The sequence below is a fragment of the Equus caballus genome, chromosome X, assembly GCF_041296265.1.
Source record: "Equus caballus isolate H_3958 breed thoroughbred chromosome X, TB-T2T, whole genome shotgun sequence".
NCBI classification, from domain to species: domain Eukaryota; kingdom Metazoa; phylum Chordata; class Mammalia; order Perissodactyla; family Equidae; genus Equus; species Equus caballus.
The window spans coordinates 848,855-855,990 of record NC_091715.1 but is presented as its reverse complement, the minus strand read 5'-3'; the positions used below and the strand labels follow the sequence as shown (position 1 = coordinate 855,990).

Sequence of the window (7,136 nt, the reverse complement as noted above, 5' to 3'; positions counted from 1 at the left end):
GAACCTAAGATGGGCAGAGGAAGACATTTTTTTCCTTCTCTACCATTCCATGGATGAATTTTTTATCCTCATCGATGTCACCTTCTTTCTGTATCTTGCGGGCTCCGATTAGGGACAGCCCCCCAGGCACCGAAAATAAGACCTCTGAGTGAGCGGAGGCATCCATCAGTGACACGTTAGAGGTCTCTGCAATCAACGGTAAGCTGCGCCCGGGGTCAGCAGATGAGGGCCAGCCACCGACACCCGGCCCACTGACTATTTTTGCACAGCCCATGAGCTATGCAAAGTGGTTTCCCACCTTTTTAAACAGTGGAAAACCAAATGCAAAGAACATTTCATGACGTGACAGGAATATCATACGCAATTCAAAGTCCGGAGTCCATAAGGAAAGTCTGAGCGGCACACAGACGCGCCTGTTCATTTTCCCCCCTGCCTAGGCCTGTGCGGGGGATCAGAACGGGCCACCCCAAAATGCGTCTCTTTGGCTTGGTGATTTTTAAGAACAAAAGACTTGGGGGAAAAAAAAAAAAAATCTTTGACCTTTCCCCTAACTGCCTAAACGAATTGAAGATACACAAGGCCCGTCCCAGGAAGGAGCTAATACCATAGATAACTCTAGGATCATATAAACCAGGTGCGGCAGATAAGGAGGAACCAAACAGGGGCCATTTAGTCAAAGTCCGCCCCGTCACTCATAGTCTTTACGAGACACGGTCAACATTTGCTTTTCCATCTCCCCGTAAATTGCCTTTCTCCCCTTTGAAGTCCCAAACCACCCCCTGCCCCCCAACATCCTCCTCTGTCTTTAGCTGAAGATGATTATTCAAGGTGGTGGCTTCCGCCATGTTGGCGACGTCCTCAGATTTCCCGGGTTTCTCCCGTGCGTACACGTGATTAAACTTGATTTCCTCCTGTGATTCTGTCTCCCGTCAATTTAACGCTCGGCCCAGCCAGAAAGACCCGGAAAAGGAGAGGAATAGTTCTGTCCAGGACCTGCAGGAGCACATCTTGTCATCTCGCTCGATGAGATCTGTGGGCGGCATTATAGGGAGTCTTTTCAATGGAAAAAAAAAAAAAAAAAAAACAGACGCTCAGAGAAGTCGAAAGCCTTTTATCGGATCCCCTGAAAGCCTTGGAGTTTGCTAAGTGAGGGAGCCAGAAAGCTGTGTTTGTTTGGACCTCGGCCTGGGGGCTGGTCTCCAGGGGAACCAAACCCTGCGATTAGAGGGTTGGAAATTGCAGCCCCACCCGTGGCCTCGGGGACGGGAGAGAGGCGGCAGATGGGGCGCCGTCACCCATGCTCCACCGTGTATGCCTGGAAATGCCCATGCTGCATAGGGGACGTGCGACGGGCGTCTGAAGTCGGGGACAGGCTCGCGGGCCCGAGTCCTTCCGCCTGTGGGATCTGTTCCACCAGCCGTCACCCTCTGCGGCGCGTCCAGCTCCCCACGCATCCTCATCCCCCTTCTGAGCTCCCATCTTCCCGGCTTCTCGGTGCTGTGCCGGCTCGACCTATGACCCCTCCAGAGGCTGGCATTCCTGGAACCTCTGCGTCCACCTGGACGGCCGGCTGGAGGTGCCCGAGAGCTTGGGACCTGCTCCCAGACGGCCCTTAGCCGCTGGCTGACTGTAGGTTCTGTGGTCAGCGGGTCCGAATGGGCTCCCGGGGCGGACTCGACCCCCAGAGCTTTCGGAGGCCAATCCTGAACTCCCAGTCGGCCAAACCTCAGAGTCTGCTTCTGGGAACCTGACCCCAGACGCCTCCTCCCCTCCTCGCTCAGAGAACTCTGATTTTGGGGGGCGGGGACTCTGATTTTGGGGGGACTCTGATTTTGGGGGGCGGGGACTCTGATTTTGGGGGGACTCTGATTTTGGTGGGGAACTCTGATTTTGGGGGGACTCTGATTTTGGGGGGCGGGGACTCTGATTTTGGGGGGACTCTGATTTTGGGGAGCGGGGACTCTGATTTTCGGGGGGAATCTGATTTTGGGGGGCGGGGACTCTGATTTTGGGGGGGACTCTGATTTTGGGGAGCGGGGACTCTGATTTTCGGGGGGAATCTGATTTTGGGGGGCGGGGACTCTGATTTTGGGGGGGACTCTGATTTTGGTGGGGGACTCTGATTTGGGGGGGCGGGGACTCTGATTTTGGGGGGGACTCTGATTTTGGTGGGGGACTCTGATTTTGGGGGGGGATGTAAGCGGCCCTTGTCAGTCAGCCCCCCGTGGGGACAGATCTTCATGCCACGCTAACTGAGGCCCATTTCCGTCGCCCAGGGGGGCAGCTCCCACACAGGGAGCATCGCCCGCCCTCCCCCATTTCAAATCCCCTTTTCCCCTCTTGCCCCTTAGAAGTCCCAAGAACACAGCCCACCGACGCCATTCTGAAAACACAAAAGTCCACCTTCAAGTCATAAAACCAGTCAACGTTTCTCGGCTTCCTCTTTCCCTCCGAACTGGGTGTTAAAAATTACGTATTTCTTAGTATTTAGGGCGAACGGCTTTCTCTGAGGCTCGGAACCAACACCGGTGCTTCGGCGAGGTTGGTTGGCTTGACGACCGACTGACCGACCGACCGGCTGGAAAACAAACAAGGCAGGCGGTGAATTTACAAAAGAAGCAGGAGAAACACCCCCCCCCCCGCCCAGAAAGCGTCCCCAGGATGTCCCCGGGCTTTGATGGCTCAGCTCACGGGTTTTCCGCTGGCCTCCCTTCTGTTGTTTTCTTGCAGCGTCGCCATGGAGACGGGCTGCCCTTCTCTGAAACGGCTTCTCTCGCCGCAAAGAACGAGGTGCAGGACTGACTGCTCCGTTCGAGGCTTTTATAAACAGCGAGGAACCGAAAAGTTTTAGAGCGGGCAGCAAATTTATATTCTGAGAGCGATTTGCCACGGCGCTGGATATTTTTTAAAGCGGGAACATGGAACCAGACAGGAGCGTAACCAGAGAAAGGAAATCAGCGTGCGAGTCCAGCGGGGAGCCGGCCTCCAGGGTGGGGCAATTCCGTCTTTCTTTGGCCTTCGTGCCGTCTTGACCTCTCCGCCCACTATTTTCCACAACACGAAAGTCGCACGTTCCTCACATGGGTAAGACGTGCTCCCCATCTGAAGACTCCGGGGTCTTCACGCGTGCATGTCTCCAATCTAAAGAAGGTCAGGTACGGTCCAGAAACGTGGACACTGCGACATCAACAAACACCTCGCCGGTAATTTCGGTGCTTTTTCTCCTCTGCACAGAAGAGATTGTGTGCCTGACGCTTTTTTCAAGATGCAGGAAGAGAATATGCCTTTATTCTTCTCCTTCTTGACCCTCCATATGACTCCAGGGGCAAGGGGGCCAGGATGGCTCTGTCCGGTGGACACGAGCGTGGCCGCCATCACACATGGTATCCAGCGGGCGCCTCCATCACACATATGGTACCCACTGGGCGCCTCCATCACACATATGACACCTATTGGTGCCTCCATCACACATATGGTACCCACTGGGTGCCTCCATCACTCCTATGGTACCCACTGGGAGCCTCCATTGCACATATGGTACTCACAGGGCACCTCCATCTGGGCCAGATCCCCTACGGAGATCCCAAGTCACGTAATTCTCATGAGGCCAAGAAGGAAAGCCTTCCTTCCCTCTCACATCTGGACAAATGTCCCCTTCACCCGTCTCTCTCTCCCTCTCTCAATTTGTGTCTGTCTCTCCTCTCTTTCCTTCCTATCTCCGTCTTCTGCGTCTTTCCCCCTCCTCCTGCTCTCTGTGCCTAGACTCCCACATCAAGCTCACTCCTTCCATGCACACACACACACACGTGTGCACACCCATGCACGGGGCCCACCTGCTGCTCACACGTGGCCTCCAGCTAAGACTCCGGTCCCCCTGCACGGCTTTTTCCAAACCTCAAAACCTGGAGTAGATCCGAGCCCTTCAGAAATGCTTGCCCATCTACCTCCAAACGAATTCCAAAACCCCACTTACCCTTGTGCATTTTGAAAACATCCATCTACGTGCCTTAACTGTGAATTAAAATACACTCGTTATTTATACGACATAGAAAATCTCGAATATCTTATAAAATAGGAACCTGGACTGAATTTGAACACAGATGTCATAAAATTGTTCATTAGGAGGATCCTAACTACGTAACGGAAGAAAGAATGCAGAATCTGAAAAAAAATTAAAAAAAAAAAAAAAAAGGACAAGTTTTATCCATGGATTTTGTCCAGTGACTCTGGAAAAATTGGGTCGTCTGGCCCCATATTGTAGCTCCGTTGAAAAGAGTCACTGTGTTAGCCTAGACTGTTCGGATGGTTTTGGATACAGAACATCCCCCAAATAGTCAAAACACCCCATTTTTCAAGCCCAGCTGAGTATCATCAGAAATACGGGTCAACCCTAATGTGCTGAGGGTCCCTGGAGTAGCCCCTCATGGAGACGTCCCCAAGCCGGTATTTCACTTTATTCTTTTATTCGGGGGAAAGGGGCTCATGGCGGTAGGAGGTGGAATGGGTGTCCAGGATGAATCTCAACGTGGCCAACCTTCGATGATTTCAGGGATCATCAAGAGACTTTGCTCAAACGCAGACCCTGATTTGTTACCTCGGGGGCATCATCCTGGAGCGTGAGCATCTCCAATGAAAAGCCAGGGGATGCGGAGGCTGCTGGTCCATGGACCCCACCTTGGGGGTAGCAAGGTTGGGAAGACGGAGCCGGGGAGCCCAGGCGATGAGTGTCTGAAGCTGGTCAGGAGCAGGGAGGTTGGGAGGACGAGTTGGAAGGTTAATGACGGCAGAATTCCCTACCTGGAGCAGCAGACCACGGCTCCAGCCGGCCTCATCTTTCCCATTTTCGAGTGAACCCTTCCCGATGGTCTCCTTCCCGTTGGCGGCCTACGCGTGGCTGTGTTCACGTCAAGACAGAACGGCAAATGGAAAGAAAGAAGGTCACCGTGTCTGATTGTCTTGATCATCACCAGAAACTCCAGATTAGCAGCCCCCTCTGCAAGCCGTGGGGGCCCAGGGGGTCTCGGGTGTGGACGACCTGGATGTTGACCGTGGCGAGGTTGCCCGTGGGACTGCTGGCCGTGCAACACCTCAGCCGGCCTGGGTGCAGACTCCGCCTGGGCAGACGTCCCACGCCATCCGGCTGCACCTACGGTTGACTTGCGGCAAGGCCGTGAGCTCCCTCAGGGCCAAACTTTGTCAATTGGCTCAGGTCGGGGGCGGGAGGGGGCTCAGGTGTTACCTCCCAGATGAATCTACGAAGCAGTTGATGAGCTGTCATCCCTTGGGTGACACCCACTGACGGCACTCATGAGGATTTGTCTCCTCTGCGGCCCCTGCCAGCGCTTCCTCTCCCATCTCCGCAGCTCTGGCCCTCTTCTCTGAAGACTGATTTGCTCGGTAGCTATTTGTCCAGTGGGTGGTTGGGTGGGTGAGGCCGTCCCTCGAAGCCAGGCCCTTCAGAGGAGTAGCCAAAAGCAGCTGCCTGAGCCTTTTCCGAGTCTTCCTCTGGGGGGGTGGGTCCACTCCCCGACCCCTGCTCTCACATCAAAGCTTGCCTTTTTCCAGAATCTTCTTCCCCTCTTGGGTGCTGCACCATGACCACAACTGACAGGCAAGGGAATTGATTGCAAACGTCTGTAGCAGACGCCTTTGGTTGCCCCCCCCATCCTTCCACCCTTTGGTGACCAGACTCTGATTTTGCACAGGTGTCCGGGGCGCCATGTCTGACCGAGGAGGTAAGACCCCTGCATCTTGCAAAGCTTTCCCACCCCCATGGCGTCGGCTAAAATTCACGCACGGGTAGAATGACGGCCGCAAAACTCTACGCTCTTGGGGAGACGGGAAGTCTTAACGGCGCCCTTGCAAAACGAGGGCCTCCCAGCCTCCATCTGTGGGCCAAGCTGAGCTCGACCCTCCACCTCTGAAGTCCACAGTGATGGACACTGGTCCCCCATTGGGTCCGGCCACGATGGTCCCAGCTTGACTTGGAACTCGGGTCTCTTAGAGACTGACGTAGGAATAAAGCAGAGGTATAGAAAGGACAAGAGAAGAACCCAGTCTTTCCACGTCCCTTCCATTTTAGGTGAATATAGAAAAGAATTGCACATTTTCACACACGCCCGGGCTAACTGACATTAATTACTGCCGAGACCATACAGTTCAGCCCCAACGTAAGATCCGTCTATTGCCAGAAACACATTTGGTATTTTACAAACAATCCTACAGTCAAGAGTTCCCCACAAAATCATGTAGCAAATCCCACCAGATTAACTCCCGTGTATAAAATCCAGATATATAGGCGACTTTTAAAAATCCTGAATGATCTGTTCCGACTATCAGACGTGGTCCAGTTCACCTGGGCAATTGCTAAATCATTGCTTTTTTTTTTTTGTTGCCACATAAACACCATTGTGGCCAGCCCTGAGGGGCCTAGCGGTGAAGATGCAGTGCTCTCCCTGGGACCCAGGTTCATCTCCCGGGCAGGGAACCACACCGCCCATCTGCTGGTCGTCATACTGCGCCGGCTGCATGCGGCTGTGATGCTGAAAGCTGTGCCACCGGGATTTCCAATGCCAGCAGGGTCCCGCATGATGGACAGCTGTCAGCAGAGCTTCCAGACCAAGACAGACAGGGAAGAAGGAGCTGCCCACCCGCTTCCGAAAACGTTGGCCGTGAAAACCCTGTAAATAGCAGCAGAGCATCATCTGATAGAGCCGGAGGGGGAGACGATGGCACAGAAAGACTGAGCGTGGCTCTCCTCTGCTGTCCACACGGGCACTGGGGGTCAGAAGCCACTCAACCACACAACCAACAGAAACAACACTGTAATGCATTTAGATATTAAATTAAAGGGCCCAGCACCAAGTCTAACGACCACAGTGCCTTTGAACTGATGTTGAGCATAAAGGATAGTTGAAGATATCTGCTCCTCTGGTACGGCGCTAGAAAAATAACGAAATATCTGTGGTCACGAGTGGTGACAAAACCACGGGGGATGTTAGCTCTGCTGTGGTTTGTGGCCCGCGTCCCCAAGGAAATGTCACATTCAGAAGTAGGCGGAAGTAGACACGTAAATGGACGTAAAGTAGACGGGGTCTCCACGCACGGCAGCGCGACCGACAAGACCCCCAGTACCG

The 7,136-nt window shown here is 53.9% G+C and overlaps 1 long non-coding RNA gene across 1 annotated transcript; it reads right to left on the bottom strand.

Moving 5' to 3' along the window:
- Window positions 1-2,404: 2,404 nt before the first annotated feature.
- On the bottom strand, window positions 2,405-2,961 carry LOC138921725 (uncharacterized). The gene is made up of 2 exons (XR_011434569.1): window positions 2,692-2,961; window positions 2,405-2,578 (listed from the first exon to the last, which is right to left on the bottom strand). It is a non-coding gene; the product is annotated as an uncharacterized lncRNA (long non-coding RNA).
- Window positions 2,962-7,136: the final 4,175 nt, after the last annotated feature.